The sequence below is a fragment of the Felis catus genome, chromosome B1, assembly GCF_018350175.1.
Source record: "Felis catus isolate Fca126 chromosome B1, F.catus_Fca126_mat1.0, whole genome shotgun sequence".
Taxonomy (NCBI): Eukaryota; Metazoa; Chordata; class Mammalia; order Carnivora; family Felidae; genus Felis; species Felis catus.
Window position 1 is genome coordinate 179,156,376 of NC_058371.1, and position 27,959 is coordinate 179,184,334.

A 27,959-nucleotide genomic window follows, 5' to 3' on the forward strand; every position below is an offset into this window, starting at 1 on the left:
GACAGAATTCTTTAGTAGAGCGTTTAGTCTCCACACAGCCTAGGTCTCCAGTGGTTACTCCTGCCATCCGCTGGAGGCATTTATGTCAAACAATATCAAAATTACTTTCAAGATGTCCATCCATCCATCCATATTATCTCATTAGGCGTTTTTTTAACAAGTGTTTTGTAAACATTATGATCTCTTTACCCTATGTCTATATATCTGTATAAGATATCTATATCTTCCCCGATTGCCACTCTCCTTTTCAAAGTTGGAAAGAAAATTCACCTAGACAAGAAAACAAAGGAAAACTTAGATACCGGAAAAAAAATCAAAGCAAGAGAAAGTAGATCTGAAATAAAATAGGTGGGGTATTTAAGTGCAATTACAGAACCGTGAAATATGAAAGATAAGGTAGGCAAAGGAGGGAGAGATGTTATCTAGAATGATCATGTGTACAATGGTATAGAGCTCATGTTTTATTTATTTGAGAGGATGCATTGAAATATATTTGGTAGAGGATTGTAGAGTTATATTTAATGCTTTTTTAAAGAGGTCTCTAAGCAGTATGAAGATTTTTGAAAAGGTCATAATGTAAGTAATTTACGTAGTCAATAGAAGTAATAAAGATGTGAGACAGGTTTATGACAGAAGTGCTGATGGAGACAATAATACTTAAACATTTGACTTAGTATCTTCAGCAAAAAAAAAAACTTTATGTTACACAACCTCAATAAATCTTAAAAATATTATGTTAGAAAAAGTGGGACACAAAAGTATACATACAGTACGGTTCTATTTATAACAAGTTCAAGAACAGGTGAAACTGAATTGTGATTGATCTCAGATGAACAGTTGCCTTTGGAGGCTGAGTCCAACTACAAAGGTCATGAAGGAATTTTTAGGGATGTTGGAAATATCTGATACCTCAATTTAGTGTAGTGTTTTCACAGGTGTACACATTAGTCAAAACTGAACCCGCTGTACGTTAAAATTTGTGCATTTCATTATATGAATACTACACCTCCATGGAGTTGATTAAATAATTCTGAGGTAAAGTTAGCAAAAATACAGATGTCAGAAGTAAGGAGAGAAGATAATCAAATAGATCAAAAGCCTCAGGCTTCCTACTTGGATAGGAACATGGGAATGTGATGAATTGAGAAAGGGAATCCATAAGGTACAGTTTGGACTAAGAGAAAAAATTAGCATGATGAATTCATTTTGCAATATTCAGTCTGATATATGTATGAAATAACCAAATACAACTGTTTGGATTTTTAAGCTTGAAGTTCAGGATAAAACATAAGAGTTTGTCTCCATCAGTTGTGCTGTTATGAATATGTTTTAATTTATTTGTATTTCACTGGCTGTTGCTGATATTCAAGAAAGCCATTCATGTTTACGTATTGATTCTGTAACTTCCTACATTACTAAACTCTCTAAATTCTAGTAGTTTATAAACCATTTCCATGGGCTTTCTATGTAGACAGGCATAATATCCACAAATACTGAAATTACTTCCTTATTCTCAGAATTCTCAGAATTTTCTTATTTGATATCTTCATTCTCTCTAAAGGCACTTCCAGCACAAGAAAGTGACTTAAGTCTTAAGACTTAATAGTGATTCAATAGTGATGTGATCTTGGACAAATTATTTAACTTCAGTGAGAATAAGTTTTCATCACTGCAAATTGAAAAGAATAATAATACTTTGCATGTTAATTGTGAAGAGAAAGTAATAATGAAATACCACCTGTAGCAACTTATTTGAAATAATATCTACAAATGTTATTTCTTGATATTCATGCTTCTTTGCAATATGGTTTTACAGCCACTCCTAACTCCCTGACAAGACTATAGTTTTTCACTTCCTTTGAATTTGAATGGTCTCGTGCCTTGATGTACCCATTAGCATGCAGTGTAAATGATGATGTACCAAAGTTTTCTGACCCCTGTTCTAGTCAATTGCTGAAGAAAAACTCACGAGTATATTATTCCTTGGGTTACTGAATGCTTCAAACAGAGTTTAAAGAGCTTTGCCAGTTATATTATAAACAACACACATATATAATATATATAATTATAATTATGTATATGTTTCAAATATCACTTGTCTTCCATTGTTTTGATTTGATTCTCTTGTGATTTCAATTTTACATAATTTAGATTCTTTTTAGCCTGTCTTCAAAAATCAATGAGTTTGGTTCTAACCATATTTATGCTTTTTATTTCTTCCTATATCTCAGTTTTACTCTCTGGGTGGTTTTGCTGCACCTTTCCAATGCCCATTATTAAGTGTTCATTTGAATTAATTTTTGCTCAAACCTGTGGCCATTTGATTTTCATTCCTGGTATTAGTTTATCTTTTATTTTTCATTCTTTGATAAGCTTGGTCAACTTTTTTTCATATCTTCGTTTTATTTTTCTTTTCCTACCCATCTATGTTCTTTTTGAATTTCTGAGTCAAGTTATTTATTTGTATCTCTAAATACTGATTTGTAGATATTCAGTTTGAAGTGTTGTATTAAGGTTAATATCTGCTTTATAATATTTTATTGGGGTTACTATATTTAAAATACTTTGATCTTTCTTTTCCTTTTTTTAATAACAGTCTTGCATAAAAAAAACTTTCTGCAGATGCATTTTTTATAGACATTTCTGGAGATTTTTGCTACCCTCCACTTGCATTGAAAACTTGAGATATGTGTGGTTTTCTTTTCTCTTATAGATCATAGTCTTTAACTATTTATTAGGAAATTCAAATTATTGGACTATTATTATTTTTGGCCCATTACCTCAACTACCTCAGAAGTTTCCTTTTCTTTTTTTAAATATATTTTTCTGGATATAAAATTCTATGTTGACAGTTTTTTGTTTTAGTTTGGTTTGGTTTTGGTTTTGGTTTGTTTCAGTTTACATATATTGCTTCTCTATCTTCTGACCTCCCTTTTGTCTAATGAGAATTCACGGTCACTGGTGATTTATACCATTATATCCGTGTTGCCTTCTGTTTCCAGCTTCTTTCACTAGTGTAATGTATTTATAGTTGATCCATTTTATCACACATATCAGTACCTCTTTTTATGGCCAAAAATATCTTATTATATGGATATGTTCCATCTTGTTTACCATTCATCAGTAAATGGGTATTTGGATAGTTTCTGCTTTTTGACTGTCATGACCCTTTAATTTAACATAAAAAGAAAAAAAAATCCTCTGGCAGGATTTTCTTATGAGACTTCCAGAAAGGTATAAAATCTAAGGGAAACATTAGTTATGTTCAAACCGGGTGTTCTGAAATGTTTCTCTCTGTGCTGCTTATAAATCATATATTTATAATATAAGCCTAATAAAGCAGGACTATTTCATTTTATGGTTCATGTTCTTTCCCTAGAGTTAGGTGGTCAATTATCCATAGAATAAATGAATAAATACATGTTCTGTGTCCAATACTAGTCCCTATTCAACAATTCATTAGGTAGATATATTTTTTCTACCCATTCAATTGTATTAGATTGATTATTGCCATAAGTTTGTTCTATACTTGTGAACAGAATGCAACTAATGTTGGTTTTTCTAGAGAATATCCCAGGCATTTGTTGTAGCCATCAGAGAAAGTTCCAAATTTTATCTGCAGAATATCTAATACAATATTTTATTATTTAGGAACAAAATTTGGGTATTTACTATGTAGCTTCATACTGGATTGTATTATTTTTATTTATTTGTTAACACTTTTTAACGTTTATTCATTTTTGAGACACAGAGAAAGACAGAACACAAGCGAGAGAGAGGCAGAAAGTGAGGGAGACATAGAATCCAAACCAGACTTCAGGCTCTGAACTGTCACACAGAGCCCTTCCCCGGGCTCAAACTCATAGACTGCAAGATCATGACCTGAGCCAAAGTTGGGCATTAAACCAACTGAGTCACCCAAGCACCCCTTTCTTTATTTCTTAAGTTCATGGACATTTAACCTAAAATTTGGTCAACATATTGGATTTGTTATCAGTATAGTAAATGAGAAAAAAAATGGCCATACTACTTTGTAGCTCTTTTAATCAAATATGGAGTTTAATTTCTATATCCCTTGAATATGTATGGGTTGTCCTGGTGACTTCCTTTGAACAGTAGAATGCAGGAGAACTGATGTAAGAAGTATAAGCCTCAATTTCAAGAGACATTTTTGTGTCCACTGTTACCATCATTGTGGACCTCAACACCTTTTGCATAAATCTGGGCTAAACTAAAGGAGATTGAAAAATCACGTGGAATAGAAATAAGCCATCCATGGGGAGACTCCTCTGGACCAACCGGCTGTCAGTCATCCTGGCAGATGACCACAGATGTCTGTATAAGTCTTGCCAAAATCAGTGGAAAACACACAAAGATAAACCCAGCCCAAAATTCAGAATCACAGATTTTAAATAACTCAATGTGATTTTAAACCACCAAGTTATAGCTTGAATTGTTATAACACAAAGTTAACTAATACAATTGATAGATTGGTCAAGAAAGTCGTGTATATAAACTCATATAGTTTAAAGTAAATTTCAAAATTCTAGGAAAAACAAGAAGATATCTGACAATTTTTGAACTTTAGATGCATTAGCTCTTCTGGTTGGTACAATGGTAATCATTTCTTCTCCCGTATTTTCACCATGGGTTGTTTTATACGAACACAAGCAACAAAAGCGTTCTGTCAGATAATCTTTTTTCCCCATTATTCCATCTGCTTCTGGTCTTTTATAATAATCTGTGAGATCAATCGTATCTTTGACAAAATTGCTGGCTATTGTAAATTCATTTATTGAAAAGCAAAAGCAAGACATTCTACACAAGAAGGATGAAAATGCAAAAATGGAAAATGTATCAATTCAGTAAGAAATGTTAGGTTAAAGAATTTTCCTTGCTATAAATAACCCCCATTTCTTTCAGATATGTAAAATCAGAAAAATAAAACCTATAGAATTCACACTGTTAATAATGAGCTTTGTGATACCCAACAGCAGTTATAGAGAACATCCTTTCTGTTTCTTATGCAAATGCAAGAAATACATAGTGAATGAAAATCAACTGGAAGATTTGTTATCTTTGAAGAATTCATATGTTAGCAAAACCAGATGTGCAACGTTAGAACTGGAAGGGCTTAAGTCATATGACTCAATTAACCCTTATTAGTTTCTGAAGAGGAAATAGAAATTCGTGGTAAGTTCTTTCTCCAGTGACAAAAAAAAAACACCTAGTTTTACTTGTTTTTTTTTAAATTTTTAATGTTTATTTATTTTTTGAGAGAGAGACAGACTGACAGAGCACAAGAAGGGGAGGAGCAGAGAGAGGGAGACACAGAATCTGAAGCAGGATCCAGGGTCCAAGCTGTCAGCACAGAGCTCCGTGTGGGGCTTGAACTCACAAACCACGAGATCATGACCTGAGCTGAAGTGGGACACCCAACCAACTGAGCCACCCAGGAGCCCCTAGTATTACACATTTGTTGATCTAAGTTTTCTGATTTCCAGTTAAATAATGATGTATATACATTCCTGATTAATTTTAATTGCTTTATCATAAAACTGAGGTCTTAATTCATTTGTTGGTAAAAATACAAATACTTAGAAATTTTAAAGAATTTAAAAGTATTTAGCATACATTCACTTAAGAAAAAGCTTCATTTTTTGTTTTTAGTATTTCTTGAAGTACATTATATTTTTCCTTTATCCTACAAATTATGAAGTAAACAAGGCTTTTGAAAATATTTTTGCATATGCAGTTTTGAATATTGTTCTAATGGACCAATTGTTTTACACATTAGAAGTTTTTTGGGGTGCCTGGGTGGCTCAGTCAGTTGAGCGTGCGACTTCGGCTCAGGTCATGATCTCACAGCTAGTGAGTTCGAGCCCCGCGTCAGGCTCTGTGCTGATGGCTCAGAGCCTGGAGCCTGCTTTGGATTCTGTGCCTCCCTCTCTCTCTGGCCCAACCCACTCGCATTCTGTCTCTGTCTCTCTCAAAAATAAATAAACATTAAAAAATTTTAAAAAATAAGTTTTTGCTATTTTATTTATTTTTACTGAAATGTTAGCTTAATTAGTTAAAAAGGAAAAACAATATTTTTTTTTCCCAAAGCTAGTTGAAGACAAAAAGACAGTGGCTAGAATTATGTCTTGGAAAGAAATGGTTTTGGCTTGGTTAGTAGCTCCACCTTTTACTAATTCTGTATGGGGTGGGAGGGGTGTTACTTTATATATCTAGGTTACTTTACTCTTATGAGATTTAATTATTTTATCATTGAAAATTCTTGATATATATATCAATATCATATAGATACGTGGATAATATGAATCAAGAAATGTTGACTACTATATGAGTAGGAAGAGTCGAGAAGGAGCAGTAGTAGCAGCGATGGTAGTAAATAAAAGGCAAAGATAAGAATCTTGGGACCCATTTTCTTTGGATTTGTGGCTTTTGCAAAGTCTGTATGGTTGTTTTTTGTCTGGCTGTCAGAAACAGAACTCCTGTTTTTGGTAATATGAAAAGTCTTTATTTATTTATTTATTTATTTATTTAGGGGAGAGCACGAGCCTGGGAGGGGCAAAAAGAGTGGGACAGAGGATCGAAAGCAGGCTCTGCGCTGACAGGCTGATAGCAGCAAGCAGGATGTGGGGCTGGAACTCACCAACCTGGAGACCATGACCCGAGCTGAAGTCAGCTGCACAACAGACTGAGCCACTCAGGTGCCCTGGTAATGAGGAGAGTCTTGGAGTCCATGCTCAAGGAAGAATTTTCTGAAACTAGGGTTAAAAAAAAAAAAAAAAAACAGTACCCAAAACAGTATAGAGACTCAGTGCTGGATCACTCAAGATAATTGAGTGCTGACGTTGATGCCGACGATGATCCATAGGATCTTCCAGTCCAACTCCTAATGTGTTTCAATCAGACTCATTTTACAATGACACATTGATTTTCTAAGTTGAAAAAGTTAAGTTTCAAGTATTTGGAAAATCAGTGTGAATAATCTATTATTCCCTAGTGAGAAAAGAATAAAAGGATAATAGGAAACAAAATTGAGGAGTCGGAGGACATCAGGTAAGGAGAGGTAGTGGGATTTTTCCTCAGTGTTACTTCTTTACTTTCTTCATTTATTTTCCTCCGTCCCTCTAAATTAATTAATTTTTTTAGTGGTTGACATTGTTAAAAGTGAGTCAATCTCTATGGGAGCATTTCTCCAGGGAATGTTGCAAAACTCTGATTCTGAGAGAAAATTGTTACCTTATAGCCAGTGCACGGATATTTTGTGGAACCCCAAATGTATTCTATCCTGTTCTATATTAATCCACTTGAAACAACAGGTGCATCAAGCATATGAATGCCCTTGTGGCAGAAAAAACAAAAATACGCAAGTGATCTAGATTAGAATTTTTCAGATTATTTTTTTTGAAACTTCTGTCTTTTTTTTTGACCCTTTACAAACACACACACACACACACACACACACACACACACACACGTGTGTGTGTGTGTGTGCGTGTGCCATTCAAATTTTTACAAGTAGAAAAATCTTAAAGTAAAAATGTATGAGCTTTCTTGCAGTCATCAATGAAGGTCACATAGCAAACTGACACCCTAAAGACCGTAGTAAAAGTGGGTGCTCCCATTTCTCTGGGTTTTACCTCCAGAAACTTTACCAGTCTCTCACTGTGAAGAACCAAGCAACATAGTTTTCTGGCTCTGGCAGTGGAAAGGGGAAAAAATAACCACTGTGAAATACACCCAAATCTTTATGTCTCACAAAGGTCAAACTTCAGTTTGTGTTAAACAGTGTTATTCCATCTAGTGGATGATGTCTTCTCAACTGCATCCTTCTAACCTTCCTATATCATCTAATTGAGGCTAAAACATTACAAGACATATGTAAATATCACAGCCCAGAGCATAAGGTCATGAAAAACTAAGATTTAATGATACCATAACAGGACACCTCCTCTGCAATCCACAACATTAATTGGATTCCAGTGCAATAGCAGTGGATTATAGCTAAAGAAAAAAAAAGAAAACTTACCAGATGCATTCTCACCTTGAGAAGGAATTATTGGAGAAGCCCAAAGACAATAGTAAAGACAAAACAAGAATAGGAGGATTTTTACAATCTGCCACATAACAACCATAGCAAACACTAAGCACAGCTCTATTTCAAGCCAGAGGAACCTAATTCCTCAAACTAAAGGCATATATAATTCAGCTTCTGTTACCCAATATATTGTGTTTGTTTTCAACAAAAAATTGCACAGCATACAAAAAGCCAAGAAAAAATCTGAAGAGACAAAGTATTCATCATAACAAGAGCCAAATGGGACATAGATGTTGAAATTATCAAATGGAGAATTTTAAATAAGTATGATTAATATGTTAAGGGATCTAGCAGAAAATTATACAGGACAGAAACTCAGATCTATATAAAGAAAAGGAAGATCATCAAAGAAGAAATACATAAAATCCTTACTTTAAAAATTTTCCCATTCTTAACTGAACTAAGAAATACTGTTTAAATTAATAATATAATAATATATCAGGTGATTTTAGCATATGGATAAGTGAAATGAAAGCAACATCAAAAGGGACAGAAGGAATAAATTAGGGAAACCTTATTAAAAATATCTCCACTATACATGAAGCAGCATAGTCTACTTTTCTGAAAGTTTACTTACTTAAAAGTCTATGTTGCTGGGGTGCCTGGGTGGCTCAGTTGGTTAAATGTTCAACTTCTGATCTGTGATCGGGTCATGATCTCACAGTTTGTGAGATCAAGGCCTGCATAGAGCTGTATGCTGACAGCATGGAGCCTGCTTGGGATTCTCTCTCTCCCTCCCTCTGCCCTGCCACTGCTTGCTCTCTCTCTCTCTCTCTCTCTCTCTGTCTCAAAATAAATAAATACACTTTAAAAAAAGTTACTAATTCTAAGACCACTACTGATCTTTTTAAATAAGTATAATCCTAAGAGGAACGACAAATGGAAATCATTTTAAATGATCAATTAAAACTAGAGAAGGCGGATAAAAGGGAAAAATGAACATATAAAATAGAAAATCATTTAGACGGTAGATCTTAATGCAATTATATCACTCATTTTATTGTTCGTTTTTTATTGAGGTGTAATTTACATATTACATACCAGTTTCAGCTGGTCAAAATACTGATTCAGTATTTGTATATATGTTATGAAACAATCACTATAATAAGTTTAATTAACATCCATAGCCATTCATAGTTACAACTTACTTTCAATGAGAGGTTTTAAGATTTACTCTTTTACCAACTTTCAAATATGTATACAAATACAGAGTTTCAACTATAGTCACTATGCTGTGCCTGCATTTCCATGGTTTTCTTATTTTTTAACTGGAAGTATGCAACTTTTGACCCCCTGCATTCACTCGTTTTGCCTACTGCCCACCTTTGACAATAACCAATCTGTTCAATGTATTTATGAGCTTGGTTTTTGTTTTGTTTTGTTTTGTTTTGTTTTTAGATCACATGTAAATTATATCATATGTTACGTCTTTATCTGACTGTATTTCACTTAGCGTAATGCCCGCAAGGTCAGTCCATGTTGTTGAAAATGGGAAGGTTTTTTTCTGTTATATGACTAAATCTCCACTGTGTGTGTGTGTGTGTGTGTGTGTGTGTGTGTGTGTGTGAAATCACATTTTCTTTATCCATGAATCCACTGATAGACCCTTAGGCTGTTTCATTATCTTGACTATTATGAATAATCCTGCAATGAACATGGGAGCCCAGATATCTGTCAAGATAGTGACTTTGTTTTCTTTAGATATATACACAGAGGGGTGCCTGGGTGGTTCAGTCGGTTAAGTGTCTGACTTCAGCTCAGGTCATGATCTCACAGTTTGTGAGTTCAAGCCCCACGTTGGGCTCTGTGCTGACAGCTCAGGGCCTGGAACCTGCTTCGGATTCTGGGTCTCCCTCTCTCTCTCTGCCTCTCCACCACTCACGCTCTGTCTCTCTCTCTCAAAAATAAATAAACATTAAAAAATATATATATACACAGAAGTGGGATTGCTGAATTTGGTAGTTCTATTTTTAAATTTTTGAGAAACCTCCATACTGTTTTCCATAGCAGCTATACCATTTACATTGCCACCAACAGTGCATAAGTGTTCCCTTTTCTTCACATTCTCTCCAGCACTTGTTATTTTTTATCCTTGTAATAATAGCTATTGTAACAGGGTAGGGTGATAACTCACTGTGGTTTTGTGTGGGTTTTTCTTTGTTGGAAGAAGGAGCATAAAAAAACCTATAGACATTTTAATTAAAGTCTGACAGTCTGGGTCTATCTTTAATTTAATTTGATGTGGGCTGCTGGAATGAGTTCTAAGAATTATGGCAATCCTGGGTGGATAAAAAGGGAGACTTTCTGGCATGTTTTCTTTTTGAAGGTGGAAATTACAGGCCCGTAAGGATGACTAGTGAGATAATCCTGCATGACTGTACTAAATTTAATTTTTCTCTTTGCATTTCTGGTCAGTGTGGTTTTGATAGTGATGTTGAACATCTCTGCATGTACCTGTTGGCCATCTGCATGTTGTCTTTCGAAAAATGTCTATTTGGTGGTTCTGCCTACTTTTTAAGTGTTATTTTTTTCGGTATTGAGTTGTACAAGTTCTTTATATATATTGGATATTAATCCTTTATCAGATATGATTTGCAAATTTTCTTCCTTTCAGGAGGTTGCCTTTTCATTTTGTTGATGATTTCCACTTCTTTGTCAAAGGTTTTTAGTTTGATACAGTCCCATTTGTTTATTTTTGCTTCTGCTTCCTTTTCTTTTAGATTCAGGTCCAGAACAATCATTACCAGGACTGATGTCAAGGAGCTTATTACCTCTCTTTTCTTCTAGGAGTTTTATGGTTCCAAGTATTACATTCAAATCTTTAATCCATATTGTGTTAATTTTTGTGTATGGTATAAGTTAACAGTCCAGTTTCAGTCTATCGTGTGTGGCTGTCCCAACACCATTTATTGAACAGACTGTCTTTTCCCCATTGTATATTCTTGGCTCTTTTGTCATAAATTAATTCACCATACATATGTGGGTTTATTTCATGGCTTTGTATTCCATTCCATTGATCTATATATCTGATTTTATGCCAATACCATACTGGTTTGTTTATGTATTTATGTATTTATTTATATATTTATTTATTTATTAGAGAGAGAGACAACACACATTGGAGGAGAGCAGCAGAAAGAGGGAGAGGGAACTAGAGAGAAGGAGAGAGAGAGAGAGAGAGAGAGAGAGAGAGAGAGGGAATCCGAACCAGACTCCATGCCCAGAACAGAGCCCAATGTGGGGCTCTATCTCATGACTGTGACATCATGACCTGAGCCCTAATTCAGAGTTAGATGTTCAACAAACTGAGCCACCCAGGCGCCCCAATTCCATGATGTTTTGATTACTTTAATTTTGTATTGCATTTTGAAATCATTTTTGTATTATAGTTTGAAATCAGTGTGTTATACCTCCAGTTGTTTTTTTTTTTTCTCAAGTTTGATTTGGCTATTTAGGATCTTTTTCATTTTCATACAAAATTTAGGAATTTTGTTTTATTTCTGTGAAAAAAAAAGCCCTATCAGATGGAATTTTGATAGGGATGGCATTGAACCTGTATGTTGCTTTGGGTAGTATGGACATTTTAACAATATTCTTATAATCTATGAGAAAGGAAATTTCTTCATTTATTTGTGTCATCTTCATTTTTTTCATCAATGTCTTAGTTTCAGCACACAAATCTTCCTTCTTTTGTTTAATTCATTCTTAAGTATTTTATTCTTTTTGAAGCAGTAGTAAAAAGGATTGTCTTTCCAATTTTCTTTGTAATAGTTTATTAGCATATAGAAAAGTAACTAAATGTTATATTGATTTTTCATGTTGAAAACTCACTAAATTTGTTTATTATTTCTAACAAATTTTTGGTGGATTCTTGAGGGTTTCTGTATATAATATGTCATCGGCAGCAGTGATGGTTCTACTTTTTTTTTTCCAATTTGGGATTTTTTTTTTTTCTTGCCTGATTGCTTTGGCTAGAACCACCAATAATATATTGAGTGAAAGTGGGTAAAATGGGCACCCTTGTCTTGTTCCTGATCCTACAAGAAAGACTTTCAAGTTTTCACCATGAAGTATAAAGCAGTAAACATGTAAAATGAATAGAAAATGGTTACAAATATGGTAGATATTAATCCAACAATATTAATAATTTTAAATCTGAATGGTCTAAATACCACAATTAATAGGCAGAGATTGGAATAGTGGATAAAAACTAGTATCCAACTGTATGGTATCTAAAAGAAAACCCCTGAAATATATAAACTCAGATTGGTTAAAAGTAAATGGATGAAGAAAGTTATATCATACTAACATTAAATAAAATAAAAACAGAGTGTCTCTTTAATTGTAGACAAAGAAATCTCCAGTACAAGGAAAATTATAAAGAATAAAGAGTGTCATTACATAACTATAAAGAGTCAGTTCCCTCAAGAAGAAATAGTAATTCTAAATGTGTATAGTGCGAACAATACATTGTCAAAATACGTGAGGCAATTTGATAAAACTGCAATGAGAAATAGTCAATTCCACTATTAAATTTGGTAACTTAAACATACCTCTTTCAAAAATTAATAGATGAAACTGGCAGAAAATCAGTAAGGATATATTTGACCTCAAGAGTGATAACTATCAAGTTGATCTAATTAATTGGTATTTATTGAATACATCTGGAGCAGCAGACTAAACATTCTTCCCAACCTCCCCTGAGACATTCTCAAAGATAGACTATGTTCTCAGCAATAAAACACACTTTAGCCATTCAAAGGTTTAGGAATCATTCAATGTATGTTCTCAGAACATAGTGGAATTAAACTACAAATCATCGACTTAAAGGTAGCTGGAAAGTCCCTCGATTTTTGATGATAGAATAACACAGTCCCAAATAACATGTGACAAATAAGTCTTAGAGGAATTTAAAAAGTAATTTGAACTACATAAAATTAAAATGAAATTAAAGCATGTGGGATTTGTAGAATTCATCAAATTTGTGGGAAGCTTGAGAAGCAATACTTAGAGGGAATACTAACTTATACTATTAAAGACATGTATTAGAATTAAAAAAAAAAAGATCTGAACTCAATAGCTTAAGCTTCTGCCAAAAAAAAAAAAAAAAAAAAACTAGAGGAAGCAGAGTAATTTAGTCCTAAAATAAAAACCTTACACACATATTTGAAGCAAATTTATATGTAATCGTCCATGGTGAAAGCAACCAAGATTTCTTTCTATAGATGAATGGATAAACAATATTAAAATAAAAGGAATTAGCATCAAGCTATGACACACGAGGTGAAAAATGTGAGAGAAAGATGCAAAGAAGTTGTGTGAAAGAAATAGGTTTGAAAGAAGTAGGTTTGAAGGAGCTACATACTGCATGTTTCAATTTTATGGCATTTTAGAAATGACAAAACGGCAACATTAAAGAGTGTAGCATTTACCATGGGTTCAAGTGGAAGAAAGGGAAGGATAAATGATGGACCTAAAGGGGGATTTTGAGGGGGTGAGATTATTTTCGATGATACTATAATTGTGGACAAATGAAACAATACATTTGTTAAAATCCATAGAATTACAGCACACAAGTGAAACTTATGCAAACTCATGCAAAGTATATGCAAACTTCTAAAAGTTAAAAACAACACATTTACAAAGTTGGATAATTCATGATTAAATGAAGAATGTGTCAAAACTATCTAACTGTATTTAAAGTACATGAAATAACCTCTATGAAAAGGGATGGAAGAGAAAGGGTTACAGACCTAAGTATCTTGGGAAATGAGTGGAGTCTGATTTAGTCAAAGATTTAGTAAAACAAATAAACAACAAACAAACAAACAAAAAAAATCACACATGTGAGATATATATTCTAGTTGATAAAATTATTTCCTGTGGTAGTATGCATTAACAGTTCTAATACTATTAAACATGTAAACTGGAATTGAATAAATGGAATGACTGGTGGATGGTGAGAGCTAGATTTATTACTTTCAGAGTGGGAAGTTGAAGATGAGCAACGAGAGGAAGATAGAATGATTCTTGTGGTAATGGATTAAAGTTAGAGATATCACTATGAACATGCATGTAGCGTAATGTAGTTACAGAAATCAGTATACACAATTTTTTTCTGCTCTGTCAGTTGAGAAAGCCTAGAAACAGAGACTATCCTATGATCAGTTAGCACATGTGGCACTCAGGTCTTGGTTCTTAATACCATTTTCTAATAAAAGGAACCAGAGCCTTATAGAGAAATGGCTGATTCTAAAACAAGGACAGACAATATACCAGATGCTCTCAGAGCGTCTTGTGGTTCCAGAAAGTAAGAATGTGCTAAACATACTTGCCCACTCACTCACTCACTCACTCACAATGATTGTTTGTCAAAGAGACACAGAGTCAACTGAAACAATTTCTATTGGCCAAAGTTGAAACACTTTGAACAGCAAAATAAATGAAGTATTGGATTATAACCAAAAGTATAAAACAAATACCCATGATTCAATTTGGATTTAAATAAAAGTTTGATTAAACAAATAAAAGAATGTGGAAGAATAGACAAATCTCCCATGCAGAAGAATTCCGAGCAATTTATGTAAAAACTCCACCCTTGAAAACATGAACTGCAACTCCCTACATCCTAACAGTTGGCTATTCATAGTAATATCTTTCTCAAATATACAATATGGGCAGGACAGAGGGGAGACTAAGTTCTTGGTGTCTTCCTCAGGTCAAGCCAAGTGTCCAAGTACAACATCAAGAGTGATAACTCATGTTGATAGTATGTAGCCCTGGTATGTTGTGATGAAAATGATATTTAGCCTCTGTGGTCCTCATAATCCCAGTCTCATCAAGAAAATATCATACAAACCCCAACTAAGAAATATACTATAAAATATCAGTAGTCTTCAAAATCTGAAGATCTTCAATAACAAAAATAGTCTGAGCAAGTGTCTTAGTCAAGAGGAGCCTAAGAAACATAAAAACTAAATGTAATGTGGTATCTGGAATAGGATCCCAGAGTAGCACAAAGACATTATTCAGATATCCTTTGTTTTTACCTGAAGCATAGACTTCAGTTTATAATAGCATGTCAATATTGGTTTATTAATTAGAATATATTTACCATACATTTGTAAGACGTCAATAGGGGAAACTGGTTGTGGAATGTATAGAGATTCTCTATATTATCTTCCCAAATTATTTGTAAATCTAATATTGTTCAAACATACATTAAAATGTAAAATAAAGAAAAAGAAAGAAAGAAAAAGAAAGAAAGAAAGAAAAAGTAAGAAAGAAAGAAAAAAAAAGAAAGCCCTTCTAGTGATAATGTACTGCTAATAATAGTAAACAGTAGGACTTTTAGGGTCCTCTATACTATTCTGGATATATGGAATATTATAATGCAAATAATTACACAACAAACCCATAGAGAGATCTTACTAATAATTCCATTTTATAGATGAATAAACTGAGGCACAGAGAGGTTAAGTAAGTACCTTGCCCAAGATCATGGCAATTAAGTAACAGAGCCAAAACTCAAATCCAATTCATCAGGCTCCAGTAACTATACTCATAATGACCTCACTATTTTATCTCTTGAAGTAATTGGCCATGTGTTTTAATAAGTGGGTTGAGTTTCAAAACACCCATCAAGCTTAGGAAACCCAAGGAACGAGACCTTCTGATAGACACCGATAGAACAATCAATGGTATCTCAACAACTTCTGGGTCTGACTCTCTCTTTTGAAAATTTCTTATATCTTTTATTTTCCATCACCTTCTATTTTTCCTTATCCCCATCCTGTATTCCTAATCTTTCTTGCTCCTTTTCATTTCTCTTTCTCACTTCTGTTGTCTTAAATCTTCATGCAACTGACCTTTTGATTCTTTAAAATATGTTTTCTTTCCTAGACATATAAATATGGTTGGGATCTCTCAGTGGCTTGTTAATCTCACTGGTAGCACTGAAGACTCATCCTAGAATTTGGTGGAAAATAAATACTGTTAAGTTTGTCCTACTAATCTATTTTACAGCCTTATGTTCCAAAGCTCCCTTTTGCCTATGGCTTCAACACTCCCTGCATATTCACATTGCTTGTATTCTTTATTGATTAAAAGATTTAGACATTTTATCCTATCAAAAATTAAAAGAGTATCTTTATCCACAAATGACGATGTGGAAGCTTGAAAAAAAATTCCACCTTCTCCTAGGGCCACAAGAAGTGATGACAATATACTGAAACGATTTGGCTTTATTTTAAAATGCTTTCGTATTTTTGCAATTTAAGGAACAGACTTCATTCCAAATAAGGTTAATAAGACCACTAGGATTTATGGTCATGTTTGCAAAATAACCCCTTAAAGTTCTTGAGACCAATTTTAATAATAAAATAATATTTTTCCTATTATATTACTAAACTGTCAAGACCATGCTAAATCACTTATCATTGTTATGTATTTCCAATATAGCAAGACTTTTCCAGGATTATATGGTCACCAGATTGGCCTCAGCACAGTTACCTTAGTATTTAAAGCTCTACATTTAGCCTATTTTATGTAGGAGTTAGGATGAGCTTCTGTCAATATGATTTATTTCTTTAACTTAATTAGCTCCAGTTTTGTTTTTTTAATCATATTTTTCTTTGTGTGAACACATTGTTTGAAACAAAAAGAGTAAATATATTGAGCTCAACTTTGGAACAAGATTATTAATAAACTAAGCTCAAATGCATTATGAGTCCATTTTTACCCCATCCCTGTTTCTGTCTTTGTCTTTCTGTCTCTCTCTGGTCTCTAATCTACATTTGCAAATGCCAACAAATAGCACACATCAGCTATTTATGAAGGCCCTGCTGCTTTTAAAATCAATCCAATTAGATCTTTTCTCACAAGCAAGTTCCTTCAAATAACAACATCCTGTATGAAAAATCAATGCATGAATCAACAAATAATCATTGAATACCTAATAGAGTTGACTATAAATACATGGGGTTATTTTCCTTCTGATGATCTGAAAGGAAAGAGTAATTACTGAAGAGTCAGTCCTACATTTATGGGCTGTAATGTCAGAGTTATAGAGCTGATAGCTTCTCAGTGGGAAATATCACTAGCTATGCTCGTGTTTCAAAGATGAGTGCATATCTCTATCACTGTTTAATAGTGTTTAAACCTGTTAATGCATGTAGTCTGGTGAAATGAAGCAGCCAAAAAGACATTAAGTAGAAAAATAGTTTCCCTGGATTTGTCTATCCTGGAAATACAATCTACAGAATTCATTTGGTCGAACCTTCAGTTAAAATTTGACATATCAAATGGACAACCCAAAGGAAGCCTGTGTAATTCTCCAAGTGGACTGCCTTCCATGAAGCTTCTTAGGGCTCATGTAATATGACTCAAACAGCTTTAGTTACTCTACTAATTGCAACCATTTTTTTTTCTTTTAACTTTCAAATCACTTTATGTTTGCGCATATATTTTATCTCTTTTTCAGTCTCTTATTTTATTTGGAAGACCTTCTTTTGTATGTATGTAAAGTACCTATATTCTGTTGCAACCTACCTCATATACCTTTACCTGTTCGTTTCAGTTGGCATCCCCCAGCATTATATCCTTCTTGAGCAATAGCCCCCATTTTTACTGGGTTATCCATTTATCCACAACTCTTTGTCCATGTGGTCCAAGTGAGAAGGTTCCACCCCCCCAGTTTTCAGCTCTATGCTATGAGCCCTTGATAGCAAACCATATTTGGAATATATTAATTTAGTTTTTCTGATTGCCTGCATGCCCGGGTATTGTTCTAGGCACTTTGCAAATGTTAAGGAAGAGAAAAGTGTTTATATGTTTGTATGTACACGTGTGTTACTCATGCATGTACACACACACACACACACACACACACACACACACTTCCTTAAACAAGGGGGAGAAATGGTTGACTTTTATTTTTCAAATATAAAAAGTAAAAGTTGGTTGATTGTATTGGGAGACTAAAAAGAAAAAAAATAATAATCTTTTTCTTACTCCATATTAAAAACAAATGAGGGGCACCTGAGTGGCTCAGTCAGTTAAGCATCCAACTTTGGCACAGGTCATGATCACACTGTTCATGGGTCCCAGCCCCATATCGGGTTCTGTGCTAACAACTTGGAGTCTGGAGCCTGCTTCAGATTCTGTGGCTCCCTCTCTCTCTCCCCTTCCCTACTCTTTGTCTCTCTGTCTTTCTGTCTCTCTCTCAAAAATAAACCAACATTAAAAATGTTTTAAATAAAAATTAAAAAATAAAAACAAATATAATTAACATTGTCTTTGGAATTCCTGTTTAACTTTAATAATATTACTTAGTTCTCTTTGCCTACCCATGATTTCTACTTCCCAGTTTAACTCTTGTGTATTTCATAGTCCTACCATTGTATATTAACAAGCAAGAAGGTGTGTTTCATTTTATGAAGCTGCTGATAGGAATATGGAAAATCTTTGGTCTAAAATTCCAGAGTTTTCCTAACTTAATTCTAACTTCATATGCAAATACATTAAATTTTAAAGGAAATGACCATTCCCAACATAGACAACACGTATTCTATGTACGCATTCTACATCGCAAATATATTTTGCACATTTTGGTCTTTGTCCCTTATCCCACACTAACATCCATTCTGCATCTATTTTCCCCATTATTATTGACTAAGGAATTATTCTAAATGCCCATTTTAAGGATGTTCACTGAACATTGACTGTCACACAAATAAATATAGAGCAAAGTCCCTTCTCTCAATTATTGATTTTTATTGATGTCATTGATCTCTTTGGAGCTTAGAAAAGAACACAAATATTCTCTCCTTATACTAGTAGGATTTCAATGAGCTCCATCAGAGCTGTGGGACCTTTCTTAGTGCTGCTCCTGAGGTGACAGATAGGCCCAACCCACAGGACTTTAAGCAAATACATATGTTTGCACTTAATGGGAGATCCTTAACAGAACTAGACTGGACAGATCATGTTCCAGAAGAGTTGGATGGACTCTTCTGTATTCGACTGGGAGCAAGGAGAAGCAGTAATAAAATGAATTCAAAGTGTTAAGATTTTTTTGCCTAAATTTATCTATAATATTTTGCAAGAAGCTCTACAAAAAATGAATAAATCTTTGATGTGATGATGAGAATAACCACCATTTATCGAACAATTAGAAGCACTTAACATTTTGTACATTTTTTTTACTGATGATCTCATTTATTTTTTTAATTTATTTTTTTTGATGATCTCATTTAACCCTTACAACATACTTCTTAGGTGAGTGCTATTTTCATCATCCTTTTTAAATGAAGAACTTAAAACTAAGAAGATTAAATAATCAACATTTAATTGTACATCTATTGTATGACAATACTTTTATTAGCTGCTTTATACACACATACTTTATCTCACCTCAACCTAGTAACAACTCCATGGGGTGAGTTTCTCTTTTACCCCCATTTGTCAATGAAGAAATACACAGACACACGGAAGAACTTACACAAGTTCACCTACCTACTGTTAGGTGAACACTCAAGCCCACTGTAGAAACTCAATTGTGACCACTTTCTATGCCTTTCATGGATTGTTTTTTTTTTTTAAATCAAGATGTGCCGGACTTCTATATCAAATATAACTGATTGAATTCTGGCTGTGACATATAGCAGCAGTTAACTTTCCTGAAACTCAGTCTCCTCTGTAAGATTAAACAAATATATCTAGTTCAAAGGGTTGTTTGAGGTTTAAATGAGATACCGGTATTTAAAGCATTTAGTGCAGGGCTTGGTACATGGTAAATACCCCATAAATAGTGGTTGCTAATTTTAAGTATTAGACCCATGATTAATATATTAAATGCAAGGTAAATACTAAAAAGTGCTTAACACTAGTACAGAACAATTACTTAACAACCACATAAAAATTTTTCGATAGATAATACGTTGTAAATCTTACATCTGTATAGTGCTGTAGAGTGCACATTGGTGTCAGGCAATTTGTCTTTAAACATTTGAGTTTAATTATTTTCCCTTGGGTTGAGTAAAGCAGAAGTCTGTCTCCCCTCTACCACATAGGAAAAACAAATTCTGAGTGATTCATCAAATCAAAAAATGACTAATGGTTGAGCTGGGAGTCCTCAAATAAAGTCTCTCAGTGCATATCCACAATTATCTCAATATCATGTACAGTTACCAGAATAGACAGCAACATACTGGTTTTATATATAATTGAAATTTAAGTACAAAATCCTTTTATATACTTATGTATTAGTTTCAAATATGAAAGCTTAACATGTATATGAATGCCAGTTTTTATCAAGAAGCAGACTGTGTAGTAATAATACAATTTTAGGTATGTTCATTTTAAAAATCATATTCTCTGCTATTTAAAGAAAAATCTGTCACTACCATAAAGGAACCAGAAAAATATAAACATTTAAAAATAGAGGGGTTTTGAAAAGTATTGTGGGTTATAAGAAACTGATTTCCTTCCATTTATTTAAGCCAAGGCAATTGAGGGAAATATATGACTCTGGAGAAAAATGCCAATTGAATAGGATAAACATACTTAATTTAAGAAATAAAAGCTATTTTCCTTAAGCAGATATTGCTACTTGGAATAGTGAACAAAAATCAAGTAGACATTACTATTTAAAATATGCTCAATTATAGTTTCTGTACATACATACTCATATAAAAGATGACTGAGTACATTTGAAAAAGTTCATATAAAAATGAAAATTAGAAATAGATATGCTGTTTCCCATACTGAAAACCAACAAGTCCTTCCTATGAGGCTCTTTGGATAGGGGAATGTAATTCTTAGCAATTTCTGAATCCCAACACTTGAGGAAAGGTGGAAAACAGATGTAAAACACAGAAGAGGAAGGATAATGGAGGTTCTAAAAAAAAAAAACTAACACAAACGTCTATTAATTATATTCTGCCCTTATTTTTTGTTAGATTAACTCATAGAACATACTGTAAAATGATATTTGATGTTTTCTTCTCCTTCGTACCTAATCTATTCCAATCAAATTTGCTTTTGGGGGCGGGTAGGCACCTGGGTGTCTCCATTGGTTAAGCATCTGACTCCTGATTTTGACTAAGATCATGGTCTCCAGGTTCATGAGTTCGAGCCTCGTATCTGGCTCTGTGCTGACAATGCAGAGCTGCTTAGGATTCTCTCTGTCCCTTTCTCATTGCCCATTGTCCTTGGGCTCTCTCTCACTCTGTCTCTCTCTCTCAAAATAAATAAACTTAAAATAAATTGCAAATTTGCTTTCCTGACCCTCAGTCTGAGATTAATTGGCCTCTTGCTTGACTCTGAAGTATTCAACAAGAAATCCTTCTACTTCCTCTATGGTGTTTCTACCTCCACTCAAATGTTCTTTCTTCACTTTTATTTCAGAAGAATTTTATTGATCCCCTTCCCTCATATCTCTTCTAGGTCTATTATTATTTGGTGTTTTGTATATCCAATATCTCAATTGATCTTGGTTTGTCTAACCTAATGTTATACTCAAATCTCCTTCATGAGGAAGCATGGGTCCTTTATCTCAACACCTGTCAAGGAACTCTTGAGCTTAGATACTATAGTATGATGTAATGATCAAAATATTCTGGAATACATAATAATAATAGCTAGTTAGGCATGTAACATGTGCTGCCCATAGGTCCACATACTGTAACTACCCTTCAGTTTTCAGAAAACTTCAATGAAATTACGTTTGGGTCTTGTGGCAGATTTGATGTTACTTAAATACATTATTTAAAATGTGTTCCTTAAAACTACACTTGACAATGAAGCAAACACAGTCTTCAATAAGTGGCGCTGGAATAAGTTGACATCTACATGCAAAAAATGAATCTAGATACCAATCTTACATCTGTCACAGAAATTAGCTCAAAAAGGATCAAACACTAGATGTAAAACTCAAATTTATGGAAGGGGGGCTTCTGGGAAGATGGCGGCATAGGAGGAGGCTGAGCTCACTGCGTCCTGCAGCTCAATTAGATTCCACCCACACCTGCCTAAATAACCCAGAAAACCGCCAGAAGACTAGCAGAACCGAGTCTCTGGAGCCAAGTGTGGGGGAGAGGCCCACGGAAGAGGGTAGGAAGGGCAGAGAGGCGGTGCTCGCTACACTGACTGGCGGGAGCGAGCGGGGTGGAGGGGAGGCCCGCTGGCAAAACAGAGCCCCTGAGTCTGGCTGGCAAAAGCATAGGGGCTGGACAGAGTGTGTTCTGACAGCAAGCGGGACTTAACATCTGGAAGTTTATAAATTAACAGCGCTGCTTGGAGAGCAGGAGGGCTGGAGGACAATGTGAGGGAGAGCTGGTGAGCCCCCGGATGACAGAGCTCAGCTTGGCGGGGAACAAAGGCACTCGTCAGCGCCATCTCCCTCACCCATTCCCCAGCCAAAATCCCAAAGGGAACCAGTTCCTGCCAGGGAACTGGCTTGCACCATGCAAACACCAAACGATGTGCTTCTGCGGATCCATCCCTCTGGCAAGTCTGTCTCCCTCTGGGCGTAGGGCCCCTCCTGAAGTGGATCACCAAAGGATAAGCGAACTGAGCCTGCCCCTCCAGCCCCTGTGCACCTTGCCAATCCACCCCAGCTAATACGCCAGATCCCCAGCACCACAAGCCTGGCAGTGTGCAAGTAGCCCAGACGGCCATGTCTCCCCACAGTGAATCCCGCCCCTAGGAGAGGGGAAGAGAAGGTACACACCAGTCTGACTTTGGCCCCAGCAGTGGGCTGGGGCAGACATCAGGTCTGACTGCGGCCCCACCCACCAATGCAAGTTATTCAAGACAGCACAGGGGAAGTGCAGCACAGGGTGCAGTTCTGCACCACTCCAGGAACTATCCAAAATGACGAAATGGAAGAATTCCCCTCAAAAAAAAGTCCAGGAAATAATGACAGCTAACGAACTGATCAAAAATGATTTAAACAATATAACAGAAAGTGAATTTAGAATAATAGTCATCAAATTAATCGCTGGGCTTGAAAACAGTTTAAAGGACAGCAGAGAATCTATTGCTACAGAGATCAAGGGACTAAGGAACAGCCAGGAAGAGCTAAAAAATGCTATTAATGAGCTGCAAAATATAATGGAGACAACCATGGCTCGGATTGAAGACGCAGAGGAGAGAATAGGTGAACTAGAAGATAAAATTATGGAAAAACAAGAAGCTGAGAAAAAGAGAGATAAAAAAAATCCGGGAGTAGGAGGGGAAAATTAGAGAACTAAGTGATGTACTAAAGAGAAATAATATACACATAATTGGTATTCCAGAGGAGGAAGAGAGAGGGAGAGGTGCTGAAGGTGTACTTGAAGAAATAATAGCTGAGAACTTCCCTGATCTGGGGAAGGAAAAACGCATTGAAATCCAAGAGGCACAGAGAACTCCCTTCAGACATAACGGCAGGAGATCTTCCATGTGATGAACAGAAAAAATATGCAGCCAAGAATCCTTTATCCAGCAAGTCTGTCATTTAGAATAGAAGGAGAGATAAAGGTCTTCCCAAACAAACAAAAACTGAAGGAATTCGTCACCACAAAACCAGCCCTACAAGAGATCCTAAGGGGGATTCTGTGAGACAAAGTACCAGAGACATCGCTACAAGCATGAAACCTACGGACATCACAATGACTCTCAACCCATATCTTTCTATAATAACATTGAATGTAAATGGACTAAATGCGCCAACCAAAAGACATAGGGTATCAGAATGGATGAAAAAACAAGACCCATCTATTTGCTGTCTACAAGAGACTCATTTTAGACCTGAGGACACCTTTAGATTGAGAGTGAGGGGATGGAGAACTATTTATCATGCCACTGGAAGTCAAAAGAAAGCTGGAGTAGCCATACTTATATCAGACAAACTAGACTTTAAATTAAAGGCTGTAACAAGAGATGAAGAAGGGCAGTATATAATAATCACAGGGTCTATCCATCAGGAACAGCTAACAACTATAAATGTCTATGTGCCAAATACCAGAGCCCCCAAATATATAAAACAATTACTAACAAACATAAGCAACCTTATTGATAAGAATGTGGTAATTGCAGGGGACTTTAACACTCCACTTACAGAAATGGATAGATCATCTAGACACATGGTCAATAAAGAAACAAGGGCCTTGAATGAGACATTGGATCAGATGGACTTGACAGATATATTTAGAACTCTGCATCCCAAAACAACAGAATATGCTTTCTTCTCGAGTGCACATGGAATATTCTCCAAGATAGATCACATACTGGGTCACAAAACAGCCCTTCATAAGTTTACAAGAATTGAAATCAAAGCATGCATATTTTCAGACCACAATGCGATGAAGCTTGAAATCAACCACAGGAAAAAGTGGAAAACCTCCAAAAACATGGAGGTTAAAGAACACCCTACTAAAGAATGAGTGGGTCAACTAGGCAATTAGAGAAGAAATTTAAAAATATATGGAAACAAACGAAAATGAAAATACAACAATCCAAATGCTTTAGGATGCAGCGAAGGCAGTCCTGAGAGGAAAATATATTGCAATCCATGCCTATCTCATGAAACAAGAAAAATCCCAAATACAAAATCTAACAGCACACCTAAAGGAAATAGAAGCAGAACAGCAAAGACACCCCAAACCCAGAAGAAGAAGAGAAATAATAAAGATCAGAGCAGAAATAAACAATATAGACTCTAAAAAAACTGTAGAGCAGGTCAATGAAACCAAGAGTTGTTTTTTTGAAAAAATAAACAAAATTGATAAACCTCTAGCCAGGCTTCTCAAAAAGAAAAGGGAGATGGCCCAAATAGATAAAATCATGAATGAAAATGGAATTATTACAACCAACCCCTCAGAGATACAAACAATTATCAGGGAATACTATGAAAATTTATATGCCAACAAACTGGACAACCTGGAAGAAATGGACAAATTCCTAAACATGCGCACACGTCCAAAACTCAATCAGGAGGAAATAGAAAGCTTCAACAGACCCATAACCAGTGAAGAAATTGAATCAGTCATCAAAAATCTCCCAACAAATAAGAGTCCAGGACCAGATGGCTTCCAAGGGGAGTTCTACCAGACATTAAAGCAGAGATAATACCTATCTTTCTCTAGTTATCCCAAAAAATAGAAAGGGAAGGAAAACTTCCAGACTCATTCTATGAAGTCAGTATTACTTTGATTCCTAAACCAGACAGAGACCCAGTCAAAAAAGAGAACTACAGGCCAATATCCCTGATCAATAAGGATGCAAAAATTCTCAATAAGATACTAGCAAACTGAATTCAACAGCATATAAAAAGAAGTATTCACCATGATCAAGTGGGATTCATTCCTGGGATGCAGGGCTGGTTCAACATTCGCAAATCAATCAACGTGATACACCACATTAATTAAAGAAAAGATAAGAACCATATGATTCTGTCAATCGATGCAGAAAAGGCATTTGACAAAATTCAGCAACGTTTCTTAATAAAAACCCTCGAGAAAGTCGGGATAGAAGGAACATACTTAAAGATCATAAAAGCTATTTATGAAAAGCCCACAGTTAACATCATCCTCGATGGGGAAAAACTGAGAGCTTTTTCCCTGAAATCAGGAACACGACAGGGATGTCCACTCTCACCGCTGTTGTTTAACATAGTGTTGGAAGTTCTAGCATCAGCAATCAGACAACAAAAGGAAATCAAAGGCATCAAAATTCGGAAAGATGAAGTCAAGCTTTCCCTTTTTGCAGATGACATGATAGTATATGTGGAAAACCTGACAGACTCCACCAAAAAAGTCTATTAGAACTAATACATGAATTCAGCAAAGTCGCAGGATACAAAATTAATGTCCAGAAATCAGTTGCATTCTTATACACTAATAATGAAGCAACAGAAAGACAAATAAAGAAACTGATCCCATTCACAATTCACAATGATTCACCAAGAATCATACAATACCTGGGAATAAACCTAACCAAAGATGCAAAAGATCTGTATGCTGAAAACTATAGAAAGCTCATGAAGGAAATTGAAGAAGATATAAAGAAATGGAAAAACCTTCCATGCTCATGGGTTGGAAGAATAAATATTGTCAAAATGTCAATACTACCCAAAGCTATCTACACATTCAATGCAATCCCAATCAAAATTGCACCAGCATTCTTCTCAAAGCTAGAACAAGCAATCCTAAAATTCATATGGTACCACAAAAGGCCCGGAATAGCCAAAGTAATTTTGAAGAAGAAGACCAAAGCAGAAGGCATCACAATCCCAGACATTAGCCTCTACTACAAAGCTGTCATCATCAAGACAGCATGGTATTGGCACAAAAACAGACACACAGACCAATGGAATAGAGTGGAAACCCCAGAACTCCACCCACAAACATATGGCCAACTAATCTTTGACAAAGCAGGAAAGGACATCCAATGGAAAAAAGACAGTCTCTTTAACAAATGGTGCTGGGAGAACTGGACAGCAACATGCAGAAGATTGAAACTAGACCACTTTCTCACACCATTCACGAAAATAAACTTAAAATGGATAAAGGACCTGAATGTGAGACAGGAAACCATCAAAACCCTAGAGGAGAAATCAGAAAAAGACCTCCTTGATCTCAGCCGCAGCAATTTCTTACTTGACACATCCCCAAAGGCAAGGGAATTAAAAGCAAAAATGAACTATTGGGACCTCATGAAGATAAAAAGCTTCTGCATAACAAAGGAAACAACCAACCAATCTAAAAGACAACCAACAGAATGGGAAAAAATATGTTTAAATGACATATCGGACAAACGGCTAGTATCCAAAATCTATAAAGAGCTCACCAAACTCCAAACCGAAAAACAAATAACCCAGTGAAGAAATGGGCAGAAAACATGAATAGACACTTCTCTAAAGAAGACATCCGGATGGCCAACAGGCACATGAAAAGATGCTCAACTTCACTCCTTATCAGGGAAATACAAATCAAAACCACACTCAGATATCACCTCATGCCAGTCAGAGTGGCCAAAATGAACAAATCAGGAGACTATAGATGCTGGAAAGGATGTGGAGAAACGGGAACCCTCTTGTACTGTTGGTGGGAATGCAAATTGGTACAACCACTCTGGAAAACAGTGTGGAGGTTCCTCAGAAAATTAAAAATAGACCTACCCTATGACCCAGCAATAGCACTGCTAGGAATTTATCCAAGGGATACAGGAGTACTGATGCATAGGGCCACTTGTACCCCAATGTTCATAGCAGCACTCTCAACAATAGCCAAATTATGGAAAGAGCCTAAATGTCCATCAACTGATGAATGGATAAAGAAATTGTGGTTTATATACACAATGGAGTACTACGTGGCAATGAGAAAGAATGAAATATGGCCGTTTGTAGCAACATGGATAGAAATGGAGAGTGTGATGCTAAGTGAAATAAGCCATACAGAGAAAGACAGATACCATATGGTTTCACTCTTATGTGGATCCTGAGAAACTTAACAGGAACCCATGGGGGAGGGGAAGGAAAAAAGAAAAAAAAGAGGTTAGAGTGGGAGAGAGCCAAAGCATAAGAGACCCTTAAAAACTGAGAACAAACTGAGGGTTGATGGGGGGTGGGAGGGAGGGGAGGGTGGGTGATGGGTATTGAGGAGGCCACCTTTTGGGATGAGCACTGGGTGTTGTATGGAAACCAATTTGACAATAAATTTCATATATTGAAAAAAAAAAAAAAGAAGAGCCAGGTGAACTCTGCCTTCCTACCTCAACTTCATCCAGAAAAGCTCTAAACCTGCTTAAAGGGCCCATAATTTTTAAATTTTTGTTTAACAATCTAGGGGAACCCTATACCTTTAAA